Here is a 16,416-nt window from a genome sequence, read left to right as displayed (position 1 = left end):
TACTGTTTCCTGCCAAATAAAAAGCCAAAAACACCTGGCGCTGTGATTGACTACAGACGAATGCAGCAATCCCAAAAGGGTCTTTGGTTTTAACCCTTACTATAGAACTACAAGAAAAACAAGGCTGGGACTGCGCAATTCACTCTGATATGGATATTTATTATCACATAAAATTAATCTCTAAAAATATTTAAACACATACAATACTAGATGCCGGCCAGCATCACATAAAAATTATAATAAAAAAACCAATTAATATATCGCTAATAGGTCTAATAATAGAGGATATACTACTTGCTTCCAATATATGCCTAATACACTTTATATCCTAAATTTATACGCTAAAAATGAACCATTAATAACTTTCTCTTGAAATATTAGTTTTATCACTTCCAATAGATTTAAACCAAGATTGATTGTCCAGCGCTTTTTTTTTGGTTTGTGACATGCAACCATGCCGAGTATTTTTCCTTTTAGATAGTGATATTTTATCCCAGCATAAATTCAGTTAATAGCTCGGTCCAAACCAGAAAGTCTTTCTCAATTAAAAGACATCCACATTCAATTATGCACTTAGAACCGCATTATCCACATTTCGGGCTTCTGCCGTTTAGCTAGGCAGATCATACATGGTTAAAGCCTCTTATAAAGCAATTATAGCATTCCACTTTTTCAGGGTATAATACTATGCCTGTGCAAAGTTCTTGGATAAACCCCTCCCGGCTGGTTTTAGCCTTATCTGGAGCCTCTGGGTTCTCACTGCGGCGTGCTTCTCTTCCCAACCACAGTGGGGTTTCTTATGCCGCCGGCCGGCCCGTTAGTGTCTCCGCTGCTAACTCCTGTAACGACAGACGCGTTTCCCCGCCTTCTATTGCGTCGGCGGCTTCTTCAGTGTCAGATACTCACACTTTGATTCATCTGGTTTAAATACCCACCCGCGCCAATCGCGCGTGCGAGTTATCGCTGCGGATCAAGCCTCGTTATCATTTTGGCTTACAATGCATGTCTTAGTATCTTTACATTCCAAATCTTAATAATGGTTCATATATGTGTTATATAATATAATAATATAAGGTCATACCTATAACCCCATTTATATTATTACTATTTTTGGAGCATACAATTAATTCTAACTATAAAAAAATAATGAAATATAATTAATCAATTGTCGATAATTAATTACTAACCCATAACTTATCATATCTTAAATTCATCATTGGTATCGCTCAAGACGTAATTTATTTTAGATTCTCCATTCTCACCACCCATTGGTACTACATAGTAATATTATATTCAACATCCACATTACTTGATGATATCTGTATATATATATATATATGTGCAATAGTATATTTCTCTGCTTATATAATAATAGGCATTTTTCCATTTAGGTAATCAGTCCTATGTATAAATTTCTAAATTCACTTGTTCTAGTAAATTAATTATACAAGTATATAAATACCCCCTACCACCTCTAACTAAGGAACAGATCTTCTAAACTATATATAGAGAGAAAACCACAAGAACCCTCCACATCACTTTCTATAGAATAAAGACCCCTCTATATCCCATTCAATTCCACCGTATCATTAAGACCCGATGGTACCAATGTATCTAATCTATAGATCCAGTAGGCCTCTCGTCTTTGTAGCCTACTGAATCTATCCCCCCCTCGGTTGGTGGAGTTTATTAGCTCTATTCCAACCATTATGATGCTGTTCACATTCGCTTTTTGACAATGTATTACATGATCCGATAATGGATGTCTCGCCCCTTTAATTATGTTCCTCCGATGCTCCATATAGCGAATATGTAAAGTTCTCGTGGTTCGTCCCACATACTGTGTCCCACACTTACAGGTAATGAGATAAATGATGTAAGTAGACATGCAGTTTATAAACTCTTTAATAGGAAAAATCTCACCAGTGATAAATGACTGAAAAGTCGTACTCTTTCTTGGTATATTACCACATGAAAGACAATCCATTTTCCCACATTTATGAGATCCCATCGGTCTCACAGGCAGCCATGTACTTGATATAACCCCTTTTCCCCCTCTTTCCTTCTGAAAATGACTTGGCACCAATTTCTTCCTTAAATTATCTGCTTTTCTAAAGATAGTGTGACCTCTAGGGTCTATACATGTTTTTAACACTTCATCTAAAAGTAACAGTGACGTGTTCTTCTTAATTACCTGACTAATTTAATACGCGCAACTATTATACTTTGTGACAAATGCTTCACTTCTCTCTCCCACATTCCCCATCTCATTTTTATTTTTATTATTAATAAATTTGGGTCTTAATAAAGTTTCCCTATCCATAACCTCCACCTCACGGTAAGCTTTCGCCAGAATCCCCTGTGGATATCCCTGTTCCTGAAAGGACTCCAACACTGTCCTTGCCTGTGTATGAAACATAGGAAGCGAACTACAATTACGACGTAATCTGACCAACTGTCCCCTAGGGATATTATCTTTCCAACTACGTTTATGTGCACTCTTGTAGTCTAGATACCGATTATTATCTACTGGTTTGATGTATGTTTTTGTTACTAACCCTTCATCCTCTACTGATAGTTCTATATCTAGGAAACATAACTTATTAGTGCTATAACTTGATGTGAATTTTAAACCAAAATCATTATTATTTAAACCATTAGTGAATTTCTGAAGTGCTTCTAAAGTCCCCCCCCAAATTATAAATAAATTATCTATATATCGACCATAGTATACCAGATCCGCCCCGAGCTCGCCTCCCCACACATGTTCTAGAACAAGTGAATTAAGATAGAAATTTATACATAGGACTGATTACCTAAATGGAAAAATGCCTATTATTATATAAGCAGAGAAATATACACATTGGTACCATCGGGTCTTAATGATACGGTGGAATTGAATGGGATATAGATGGGTCTTTATTCTATAGAAAGTGATGTGGAGGGTTCTTGTGGTTTTCTCTCTATATATAGTTTAGAAGATCTGTTCCTTAGTTAGAGGTGGTAGGGGGTATTTATATACTTTTATAATTAATTTACTAGAACAAGTGAATTAAGATAGAAATTTATACATAGGACTGATTACCTAAATGGAAAAATGCCTATTATTATATAAGCAGAGAAATATACTATTGCACATATATATATACAGATAATATCAAGTAATGTGGATGTTGAATATAATATTACTATGTAGTACCAATGGGTGGTGAGAATGGAGAATCTAAAATAAATTACGTCTTGAGCGATACCAATGATGAATTTAAGATATGATAAGATATTGGTTAGTAATTAATTATCGACAATTGATTAATTATATTTCATTATTTTTTTATAGTTAGAATTAATTGTATGCTCCAAAAATAGTAATAATATAAATGGGGTTATAGGTATGACCTTATATTATTATATTATATAACACATATATGAACCATTATTAAGATTTGGAATGTAAAGATACTAAGACATGCATTGGAATCCAAAATGATAACGAGGCTTGATCCGCAGCGATAACACGCACGCGCGATTGGCGCGGTTGGGTATTTAAACCAGATGAATCAAAGTGTGAGTATCTGACACTGAAGAAGCCGCCGACGCAATAGAAGGCGGGGAAACGCGTCTGTCGTTACAGGAGTTAGCAGTGGAGACACTAACGGGCCGGCCGGCCGCAGGCATAAGAAACCCCACTGAGGTTGGGAAGAGAAGCACGCCGCAGTGAGAACCCGGAGGCTCCAGATAAGGCTAAAACCAGCCGGGAGGGGTTTATCCAATAACTTTGCACAGGCATAGTATTACACCCTGAAAAAGTGGAATGCTATAATTGCTTTATAAGAGGCTTTAACCATGTATGATCTGCCTAGCTAAACGGCAGAAGCCCGAAATGTGGATAATGCGGTTCTAAGTGCATAATTGAATGTGGATGTCTTTTAATTGAGGAGAAAGACTTTCTGGTTTGGACCGAGCTATTAACTGAATTTATGCTGGGATAAAATATCACTATCTAAAAGGAAAAATACTCGGCATGGTTGCATGTCACAAACCAAAAAAAAGCGCTGGACAATCTATCTTGGTTTAAATCTATTGGAAGTGATATAACTAATATTTCAAGAGAAAGTTATTAATGGTTCATTTTTAGCGTATAAATTTAGGATATAAAGTGTATTAGGCATATATTGGAAGCAAGTAGTATATCCTCTATTATTAGACCCATTAGCGATATATTAATTGGTTTTATATTATAATTTTTATGTGATGCTGGCCGGCATCTAGTATTGTATGTGTTTGTATGTGTTTAAATATTTTTAGAGATTAATTTTATGTGATAATAAATATCCATATCAGAGTGAATTGCGCAGTCCCAGCCTTGTTTTTCTTGTGTTTCCTGCCAAGCTGCAGATTTTTGATGGCTCTACCTTGGCTAATAATGCTGCTGCATCTTTGCAAGACTCAGGTCCACCTAAAGCTACTTCTGTGAGCAATTCTTAGTTGGATGCTGCTATACCTATTTAGCCAACTCTCAAACGTCTCTTGTTTACTTTTGTGGGACTCTAGAACTGTTCTACCACTGTGCCATATGCTTCAGACCATCTATTATTCTCGCGATTGATCCCGCTGTCTGGTATGATCCTGTTATTGTATCCTGATTTGTTTTTGTATTGTTTTTACTGTACTTTCTCTTTGTGATTGTCTGCTATCCTATGGTGGTGATATTTGGATATAAGTATGTTTTTACAAATTTACTTTGCATGTTTTCTCTGACGTCCTAGTGGATGCTGGGGACTCCGTAAGGACCATGGGGAATAGACTGCACCGCAGGAGACTGGGCACAACTAAAGAAAGATTCAGGACTATCTGGTGTGCACTGGCTCCTCCCCCTATGACCCTCCTCCAGACCTCAGTTAGATTTCTGTGCCCGGCCGAGCTGGATGCACACTAGGGGCTCTCCTGAGCTCCTAGAAAGAAAGTATAGTTTAGGTTTTTTATTTTACAGTGAGACCTGCTGGCAACAGGCTCACTGCAACGAGGGACTAAGAGGAGAAGAAGTGAACCTACCTAACTGGTGGTAGCTTGGGCTTCTTAGGCTACTGGACACCATTAGCTCCAGAGGGATCGCACACAGGACCCGACCTCGTCGTCCGGTCCCGGAGCCGCGCCGCCCCCCTTACAGAGCCAGAAGCAAGAAGTGTCCGGAAAATCGGCAGCTGAAGACTTCTGTCTTCTCCAAGGTAGCGCACAGCACTGCAGCTGTGCGCCATTGCTCCTCATGCACACCACACACTCCGGTCACTGATGGGTGCAGGGCGCTGGGGGGGGGCGCCCTGAGCAGCAATATTAACACCTTGGCTGGCAAAACTGACACCATATATAGCCCTAGAGTTTATATAGGTGTAAATTACCCCTGCCAGATTTACACAAACAGCGGGAGAAAGCCAGCCGAAAAAGGGGCGGAGCCATCTCCCTCAGCACACTGGCGCCATTTTCCCTCACAGCTCCGCTGGAAGGATCGCTCCCTGGCTCTCCCCTGCAGTCCTGCACTACAGAAAGGGTAAAAAAAGGTGGGGCAATAAATTTAGGCGCAGTATATAAGTATATATATATATATATATATATATATATAATACAAGCAGCTATAGGGGAAAACACTCTGTATAGTGATATCCCTCTGTAATATAGCGCTCTGGTGTGTGCTGGCATACTCTCCCTCTGTCTCCCCAAAGGGCTTTGTGGGGTCCTGTCCTCTGTCAGAGCATTCCCTGTGTGTGTGCTGTGTGTCGGTACTGCTGTGTCGACATGTATGATGAGGAAAATGATGTGAAGGCAGAGCAAATGCCTGTGAATGTGATGTCACCCCCTGCGGGGTCGACACTTGTGTGGATGGACTTATGGAAGGAATTACGTGACAGTGTCAGCTCCTTACATAAAAGGTTTGACGACATAGGACAGCCGGCTACTCAGCTTGTGCCTGTCCAAGCGTCTCAAATTTCATCAGGGGCTTTAAAACGCCCGCTACCTCAGATGGCAGACACAGATGTTGACACGGATACCGGCTCCAGTGTCGACGACGATGAGACTAGTGTACCTTCCAATAGGGCCACCCGTTACATGATTGAGGCAATGAAAAATGTATTACACATTTCTGATAGTACCCCAGGTACCACAAAAAAGGGTATTATGTTTGGTGAGAAAAAACTAGCAGTAGTTTTTCCTGCATCTGAGGAATTAAATGAGGTGTGTGAGGAAGCGTGGACTTCCCCCGATAAGAAATTGATAATTTCTAAACGGTTATTGGCAGCGTACCCTTTCCCGCCAGAGAATAGGTCACGTTGGGAAACACCCCCTAGGGTAGATAAAGCGCTTACACGTTTATCAAAAAAGGTGGCACTACCGTCTCCGGATACGGCCGCCCTAAAGGAACCTGCTGATAGAAAGCAGGAGGCTACCCTTAAAGCTATATATACACACACACGGGCATTATATTGCGACCAGCGATTGCATCGGCATGGATGTGCAGTGCTGCTGCTGCGTGGTCAGATTCCCTGTCGGATAATATTGATACTCTGGATAGGGACAATATTTTGCTGACAATAGAGCATATAAAAGACGCTGTCTTATACATGCGTGATGCACAGAGGGATATTTGCCGGCTGGCATCAAAAATAAGCGCAATGTCCATTGCCGCCAGAAGGGGGTTATGGACTCGGCAGTGGTCAGGTGATGCCGATTCAAAAAGGCACATGGAAGTTTTGCCTTATAGGAGGGTGGAACTGTTTGGGGATGGTCTTTCAGATCTCGTTTCCACATCTACGGCTGGGAAATCGTCATTTTTGCTACAGGCTACCCCACAGCAAAAGAAAGCACCGTATTATCAAGTACAGTCCTTTCGGCCCCATAAAAACAAGAGGGCTAGAGGCGCATCCTTTCTGCCGAGAGGAAAAGGTAGAGGGAAAAAACTGCAGCATACAGCCAGTTCCCAAGAGCAGAAGTCCTCCCCCGCGTCCGGTAAGTCCACAGCATGACGCTGGGGCTTCACAGGCGGACCCGGGTACGGTGGGGGCCCGTCTCAGAAATTTCAGCGCACAGTAGGCTCTCTCACAGGTGGATCCCTGGATCCTTCAAATAGTATCTCAGGGGTACAGGCTGGAATTCGAGACGTCTCCCCCCCGCCGTTTCCTAAAATCTACCTTACCAGCAACTCCCTCTGCCAGGGAGTCAGTGTCGGTGGCTATACAAAAACTGTATTCACAGCAAGTGATTGTCAAGGTACCCCTCCTTCAACAAGGAAAGGGTTACTATTCCACAATGTTTGTGGTACTGAAACCGGACGGTTCGGTGAGACCCATCTTAAATTTAAAATCCTTGAACACATATATCAGAAGGTTCAAGTTCAAGATGGAATCGCTCAGGGCGGTTATTGCGAGCCTGGACGAGGGGGATTACATGGTCTCCCTGGACATCAAGGATGCCTACCTGCATGTCCCCATTTACCCTCCTCACCAGGAGTACCTCAGGTTTGTGGTACAGGACTGTCACTATCAGTTCCAGACGCTGCCGTTTGGGTTATCCACGGCACTGAGGGTCTTTACCAAGGTAATGGCCGAAATGATAATACTCCTTCGGAAGAAGGGGGTTTTAATTATCCTGTACTTGGACGATCTCCTGATAAAGGCGAGGTCCAAGGAACAGTTGTTAGTGGGGGTAGCACTTTCTCGGGAAGTGCTGCAGCAGCACGGCTGGATTCTCAATATCCCAAAGTCACAGCTGGTCCCGACGACACGTCTTCTGTTCCTGGGAATGATTCTGGACACAGACCAGAAAAAAGTGTTTCTTCCAGTGGAAAAAGCCGAGGAGTTGTCATCTCTAGTCAGAAACCTCCTAAAACCAGGACAGGTGTCGGTACATCAATGCGCGCGAGTCCTGGGAAAAATGGTAGCTTCGTACGAAGCAATTCCATTCGGAAGGTTCCACGGAAGGATTTTCCAGTGGGACCTGTTGGACCAGTGGTCCGGGTCGCATCTCCAGATGCAGCAGCGGATAACCCTGTCGGCAAGGACCAGGGTGTCACTACTGTGGTGGCTGCAGAGGGCTCATCTCCTAGAGGGCCGCAGATTCGGAATACAGGACTGGGTCCTGGTAACCACGGATGCCAGCCTTCGGGGCTGGGGAGCAGTCACACAGAGAAGAAATTTCCAAGGACTGTGGTCAAATCAGGAGATTTCACTACACATAAATATCCTGGAGCTAAGAGCCATTTACAATGCCCTAAGCCAAGCAAGACCCCTGATTCAAAACAAACCGGTTCTGATCCAATCAGACAACATCACGGCGGTCGCCCATGTAAACAGACAGGGCGGCACAAGAAGCAGGAGGGCCATGGCAGAAGCCACAAGGATTCTCCGATGGGCGGAAAATCACGTGCTAGCACTGTCAGCAGTGTTCATTCTGGGTGTGGACAACTGGGAAGCAGACTTCCTCAGCAGACACGACCTTCACCCGGGAGAGGGGGGGCTTCATCCAGAAGTTTTCCAATTGATTGTAAACCGTTGGGAAAGACCACAGGTGGATATGATGGCGTCCCGCCTCAACAAAAAGCTAAAAAGATATTGCGCCAGGTCAAGGGACCCTCAGGCGATAGCTGTGGACGCTCTGGTGACACAGTGAGTGTACCAGTCGGTTTACGTGTTTCCCCCCTCTGCCTCTTATTCCCAAGGTGCTGAGAATAATACGAAGGGGAAGAGTGAGAACTATACTCCTGGTTCCGGATTGGCCAAGAAGAACTTGGTACCCGGAACTTCAAGAGATGCCCTCAGAGGACCCATGGCCTCTACCGCTAAGGCGGGACCTGCTGCAGCAGGGGCCCTACCTGTTCCAAGACTTACCGCGGCTGCGTTTGACGGCATGGCGGTTGAACGCCGGATCCTGAAGGAAAAGGGTATTCCGGAGGAAGTCATTCCTACCCTGATCAAGGCCAGGAAGGATGTGACTGCAACCCACTATCACCGCATCTGGCGGAAATATGTGGCTTGGTGTGAGGCCAGGAAGGCCCCAACGGAGGAATTTCAACTCGGTCGTTTCCTGCATTTCCTGCAAGCAGGGGTGATGATGGGCCTCAAATTGGGGTCCATTAAGGTCCAGATTTCGCTCTGTCGATTTTCTTTCAAAAGGAACTGGCTTCGTTGCCTGAAGTTCAGACTTTTGTCAAGGGAGTTCTGCATATTCAGCCTCCTTACGTGCCTCCAGTGGCACCTTGGGATCTCAATGTGGTTTTGGGATTCCTGAGGTCACATTGGTTCGAGCCACTTAAAACCGTGGATTTGAAATATCTCACGTGGAAAGTGGTCATGTTGTTGGCCCTGGCTTCGGCCAGGCGTGTATCAGAATTGGCGGCTTTGTCGTGTAAAAGCCCTTATCTGATTTTCCATATGGATAGGGCAGAGTTGAGGACTCGTCCTCAGTTTCTCCCGAAGGTGGTATCAGCGTTTCACTTGAACCAACCTATTGTGGTGCCTGCGGCTACTAAGGACTTGGAGGATTCCAAGTTGCTGGACGTAGTCAGGGCCCTGAAAATTTATGTTTCCAGGACGGCTGGAGTCAGGAAAACTGATTCGCTGTTTATCCTGTATGCACCCAATAAGCTGGGTGCTCCTGCTTCTAAGCAGACCATTGCTCGCTGGATTTGTAGCACTATTCAGCTTGCGCATTCTGCGGTAGGACTACAGCAGCCAAAATCCGTAAAAGCCCACTCCACAAGGAAGGTGGGCTCATCTTGGGCGGCTGCCCGAGGGGTCTCGGCACTGCAACTTTGCCGAGCGGCTACTTGGTCAGGGTCTAACACTTTTGCTAAATTTTACAAATTTGATACCCTGGCTGAGGAGGACCTTGAGTTTGCTCATTCGGTGCTGCAGAGTCATCCGCACTCTCCCGCCCGTTTGGGAGCTTTGGTATAATCCCCATGGTCCTTACGGAGTCCTCAGCATCCACTAGGACGTCAGAGAAAATAAGAATTTACTCACCGTTAATTCTATTTCTCGTAGTCCGTAGTGGATGCTGGGCACCCATCCCAAGTGCGGATTGTCTGCAATACTTGTAAATAGTTATTGTTCCAAAAATCGGGTTATTATTGTGAGCCATCTGTTCAGAGGCTCCGTTGTTATCATACTGTTAACCGGGGTTCATATCACGAGTTGTACGGTGTGATTGGTGTGGCTAGTATGAGTCTTACCCGGGATTCAAAATCCTTCCTTATTGTGTCAGCTCTTCCGGGCACAGTATCTTAACTGAGGTCTGGAGGAGGGTCATAGGGGGAGAAGCCAGTGCACACCAGATAGTCCTGAATCTTTCTTTAGTTGTGCCCAGTCTCCTGCGGAGCCGTCTATTCCCCATGGTCCTTACGGAGTCCCCAGCATCCACTACGGACTACGAGAAATAGAATTACCGGTGAGTAAATTCTTATTTTCTCTGCCCCTCTTCCTGGGTGGCTATATGTCATTACTAATTTTTCTTAGAGTCTTAGCCTCTGTTATTGAATCAATCTGTATTTCAGACCACGCATTCTCTCTCACGATGGCGTTTCCAACCAATTTGACTTTTTTTTTTTTTTCCAAATTAGAAGCATGGTAGAATTGGCTTGGTAGACTTATTTACATGACAATATGGACCATGTTCGGCAGTACCCACAACTATTCAGGCAAGCGTCTAAACCAGTACTTTGAGTTGCTATCATGTCCTTTGTCAAACGTCACTCTAAAAATATTACAACTTCTTACATTGCAGTGCTGTGTAAGCTTATGGAGGCCTATGAGACATTTAAGCACATGCCTAATCCTTTAAATAAAGACATTTATTTGCGAACTGAGCTAGAATTTTATAATGTTCTTTCTCAGATTGGTGATCATTTTGCTTTCCAATGTAATTATCACTTCCACATGCGTGGCAATAAAGCTGGTAGATTATTCACTCATTTATTCATCAAAACTGACTAATCCTTGGGGATTTCAATGCATGGTTCAAAGATGAGCTCTCACACCTTATGCAATGAATGCTCTTGGCCTCACACAAGTCATTCCCACTGCTACACATAAAAGTGGTCACACTCATGATCTTGTTTTCTAGAGTGGATTAGAAGTCTCTGACCTAAAAATAAACCCAGTCACATGATCAGTACACCACTCAATTTGGACAGTTGCAATCTCCACGAAAAAGAACTGTGCCCATGGAATTGACCAGTTATTGTCCAAGGAGGGGTATGACTCCCCAGGCTCTTGCAGCAAACCTGGACCTCTCTACGGTAATGGGGGCCTCTGAAGATCTTTGTTCCCTAGTCCATTACTAGAAAAAAATTAATAAACAAGATCAATAGATTAATTTATCAAGAGAACGCATTAGCAATTTATTATATCAATAAATTTCCATAAAAATTGCACAGTTTAAAATACAGACACGCACAGTAAAAAATTACATACAATATTACTCTGCAATGGCAATAAAAACTATAACTCCTATAATGAATAAGGAGCGTTTATAATCACCATTTGTTTATAAATTACTTAATTCAGTTGGATCCAATCATTTTGATGTGCATAAAAGGGCTAATTCTTAAATGCTTGTAACAAACAGTATACCGTTCACGTCTCCTTTAGGGTACACCTGTTATTGACAAGTTGAATCCCTGATCCTAGAATCAATGAGCATTGTCTACCTTATAAAGCTTTCACAGGTAATAGCACAGAAGGACTATGGGGGTGATTCCGAGTTGTTCGCTCGCTAGCTGCTTTTAGCAGCATTGCATACGCTAAGCAGCCGCCCTCTGCGAGTGTATCTTAGTTTAGCAGAATAGCAAACGAAAGATTAGCAGAATTGAGAATAGAAATTTCTTAGCAGTTTCTGAGTAGCTCGAGACCTACTCACAAATAGCGATCAGTTCAGTCAGTTTCGTTCCTGGTTTGACGTCACACACACGCCCAGCGTTCGCCCAGCCACTCCCCCGTTTCTCCAGACACTCCCACGTTTTTCCCTGAAACGCCTGCGTTTTTCCGCACACTCCCAGAAAACGGCCAGTTTCAGCCCAGAAACATCCACTTCCTGTCAATCACACTCGATGAAAATTCTTCGTTGGGACGTGAGTAAATCTACTAAGTTTTGTGCTAAAATACTTAGCGCATGCGCATTTTTACCTTAATCGCTCCGTTGCGAAAATCGGCAACGAGCGAACAACTCGGAATGACCCCCTATATGTGATGGGGAAACACAGTGTAGTACGATTCAAAGCCCTGATTGCAGTCAGATAATGTCTCTAAAGGGCCCTACACATTAGCCGATCCGCCGCTGAGCTGCCCGACAGCAGATACGGCTGACGGGCGACCCGGCGGCGGAGGGGCAGTGACGGGGGAGTGAAGTTTCTTCACTCCCCCCGTCAGCCGGCTGCATTGAAGTGCAGGCAAATATGGACGAGATCGTCCATATTGGCCTGCATGTACAGCTGACGGGTCACGAGCGATGAACGAGTGCGGGGCCGCGCATCGTTCATCGCTGGAGCCTCCACACTCAAAGATATGAACGGTATCTCGTTCATTTATGAACGAGATTGTTCATATCTTTGATGTCGGCCAGTGTGTAGGGCCTTAAAGAGGCAGGGCAGGGAGGAAGCTGTAAGCACTGGAAATCACAGAGTTATGCTTGACCCATCCCTGCACTTGTCATGTATAGTTCAAAGTGCAACCTGCAAACCACACCGTCATGCCTCTTGGTTTGACAAGAGTGTTAGTGAACTCAAGAAAAAGATTCATAGACTTGAAAGATGATGGAAGAAGACAAACCTACTTGAAAGACGATGGAAGAAGACAAACCTGATAGAGGAAAAGATTAAACTAATTAAATGTACTGGAGAATAACAATCACCATCAAGAAAACAGAGTTCCTTTCAAATGAGATCATGGCAGCAAACAATAGGCCAGCTCAGATTTTCCAGACAGTAGAGATGCTTTGCAAACCAGCATGATGAAGCCCTCTCCCAGTCAAGATGCAATGAGTTTGCAATTTTGTTTGCAGATAAAGGGCCTAATTCAGACCTGATCGCTCCTCTGCATTATTGCAGAGGTCTTCCATCAGATAGCCACCGCCCACAGAGAAAGAAAACCCGCCCCCGCGCAAGTGTGTGAATGCATACATATGCAGTACAAAAACTGGCAGACAGCGGACATCTGCAAATCTGTTCACAATCAACTAAATCTAACTGCACATTACATCTGCCCCACCTGCACTGCACATGGTTTTCCCCATTAGCTAACAAATTTGCTGCTGCGATCAGATCTGAATTAGGCCCATACTCATCATCACCAGTGCCACTACCATGTGGTGTCCCACAAGGATCTATACTATCTCCCATGCTTTTTGCAATATACATGCTACCACTTGGTGAAATAATCCAACATCGTTGTCTGGTCTACAACTATCCATATGGTATACAACTGTACCTGTCCTTTGCCCCAGGTACTGAGAAACCAATAACTCTAAATGGCTGTCTTGCTGAGCTCCAGGAGTTGATGAGTGGCAGTTGGCTGTACCTTGATAAAACAGGGGTCCTTATGATAGGTCACAAGACAAGACTGCAACATAGCCAACAAACAGGACTTCGGTTTGGGGGTCAGAACTACACAACACTGGACATGTGCAGAATCTTGGTGTTGTCCTGGATAGTGGCATCTGACACTTAAACATCAGGTATTTGCCACAATCAAATCTTCATTCTTTCATCTGAGAAACATAGCCACAATCAAGCACTTAATTCCCTAAGAAGATGTTGCAAATATATGAGCTAAGAAGGCTGTGAAAGACATTTGTGCAGCTACCTGGTTATCTGTTCATAATTTCTCAAGCCATTATGCTTTGGATGTTTTGGATGCCGTATTCTGATACAGGGGACAGTGATGGGGAGATGCATCCCTTGCTAAGGGGGTGCAACTCATGATTGAGGCTATTAGGGACATTTTACACATTACTGATAAGGTACCTGAGCAAGTAGAGGAGGCTTACTTTACTGACAATAAGAAATCTTCCCTTACATTCCCTGCATCTAAGGAACTTTGAAAAATCCTGGGAAAACCCAAAGAAAAAAATTCCAGATCCCAAAAAGGGTTCTCATTGCTTTTCCTTTCCCTGAGGACTGGAAAAAGTGGGAAATCCCGCCTGTAGTAGACGCTTCCATATCTAGGTTGTCAAAGAAGGTGGTTTTACCTGTCCCTGGGTCCACCGCTTTAAAAGAGCCGGCTGACCGCAAGATTGAGAGTACGCTCAAATCACTATACACAGCTACTGGCGTAGCTTTAAGACCCACTATTGCCTGTGCGTGGATTTCTGAAGCCATAGTAAAGTGGTCAGACACATTACTAGAGGAATTGGATTCTATGGATAGAAGTGACATTGAATTATTTTTATGTCACATACAGGATTCTGCAGGTTTCATGGTGGAGGCGATGAAGGACCTTGGCCATCTTAATGCAAGGGCTTCTTCCATGGCTGACTCGGCACGCAGGGGACTCTGGCTGCGCCAATGGTCTGCGGATGCGGAATGCAAGAAAAGTGTGGAGAACCTGCCCTTCACACGTCAGGCTCTGTTTGGGGAAGCATCAGATGCGTGGATCTCCACGGCAACTGCGAGTAAGTCAACCTTTCTCCCCTCAGCAACACCCTGACTAGGAAATCTTATCCTACGTCTACTATGCAGCCCTTTCGGACCGCGAAAGTTAACCCCCTTCCACTTTCTTTAGAGGCGGTCGGGGGAAATCCAGAAAACCTGCTCCAACAGGTTCCCAGGAACAGAAACCTGGTTCTGCTTCCTCAAAATCCTCGGCATGACGGTGGACCTTCGAGCCTGGAGGTTGGCCAGGTGGGAGCAAGACTCCGAAATTTCAGTCATGTCTGGGTGTCATCATGGCTAGACCCCTGGGTACAAGATATTGTTACCCATGGATACAGATTGCAGTTTCAAGAACTCCCACCTCACAGATTCTTCAAATCAGGCTTACCAGCTTTGCTGACAGAAAGTGCTATCCTACAGGAAGCCATTCAAAAATTGCTAAAAGCAAATGTCATTCTTCCAGTTCCCCCTCACCTCACAAACAAGAGTTTTTACTCAAGCCTGTTTGTGGTACCGAAACCGGATGGTTCGGTCAGGCTAATATTGAACCTAAAGTCATTGAACCCTTATTTGAGGGAATTCAAATTCAAGATGGAGTCTCTGAGAGCGGTGATCTCAGGTCTGGAGGAGGGGGAATTTCTGGTATCCCTAGATATCAAGGATGCGTACCTTCACATTCCGATCTGGCCGCCTCACCAGGCTTATCTAAGATTTGCGCTGCTGGACTGTCACTATCAGTTCCAGGCACTAACGTTTGGCCTCTCCATGGCACCGAGGGTGTTCACCAAGGTCATGGCGGAGATGATGCTACTCCGCAATCAGGGTTTGAACATAATTCCTTATCTGGACGATCTGATAAAAGTATCTTCCAGGGAGAAGCTGTTACAGAGCATTGCTCTCTCATCTCGACTACTCCAGGATCATGGATGGATCCTGAATCTTCCAAAATTGCATTTGGAGCCAACAAGGAGACTGTCCTTCCTGGGGATGATCCTCAACACTGAAGTACAGAGAGTGTTTCTGCCGACTGAGAAAGCATTGGTGATACAAACAATGGTCCGGGACGTCCTGAAGCCAGCCCGGGTATCGGTACATCAGTGCATTCACCTTCTGGGGAAGATGGTTGCCTCCTACGAGGCTCTACAGTTCGGAAGATTTCATGCACGGTCTTTCCAACTGGATCTCCTGGACAAATGGTTGGGATCTCATCTTCACATCACCAGAGGATACGTCTGTCACCGGAAGCCAGAATCTCGCTCCTCTGGTGGCTGCAAACTTCTCACCTACTAGAGAGCCGCAGGTTCGGGATTCAGAATTGGATCCTCCTAACCACGGATGCAAGTCTCAGAGGTTGGGGTGCATCACCCAAGGGGCAAACTTCCATGGAAGGTGGTCAAGTCTGGAATCCATCCTTCCAATAAACATTCTGGAACTAAAGGCTGTGTACAACGGTCTTCTACAAGCGGCACATCTTCTGAAAGATCAGGCCATTCAAGTTCAGTCGGACAATGTAATGACAGTGTACAATCAAAAATATATAGACAGGTGACAGTGCGCTGCTAACAGCTGCTAGTTAGGTGTCACTATAATAGAGGTTTCTCCACCCTCCAAATCCAACAGACAAATACAAACATATAGGATACCACTGAACCAGCGCTGTGTGGAGGTCAATATAGTCGTATTCTTGTAGTCTTTCTTATTTCTCAATATTCAACCGAAAAAGGAAAGAGATATGCAGAACATAGTGTAGTACCTTATGTTAAATAGTTTTAATCACTTAAAAT

The sequence above is a fragment of the Pseudophryne corroboree genome, chromosome 6, assembly GCF_028390025.1.
Source record: "Pseudophryne corroboree isolate aPseCor3 chromosome 6, aPseCor3.hap2, whole genome shotgun sequence".
Classification (NCBI taxonomy): domain Eukaryota; kingdom Metazoa; phylum Chordata; class Amphibia; order Anura; family Myobatrachidae; genus Pseudophryne; species Pseudophryne corroboree.
Note: the sequence above shows the minus strand (reverse complement) of the source record.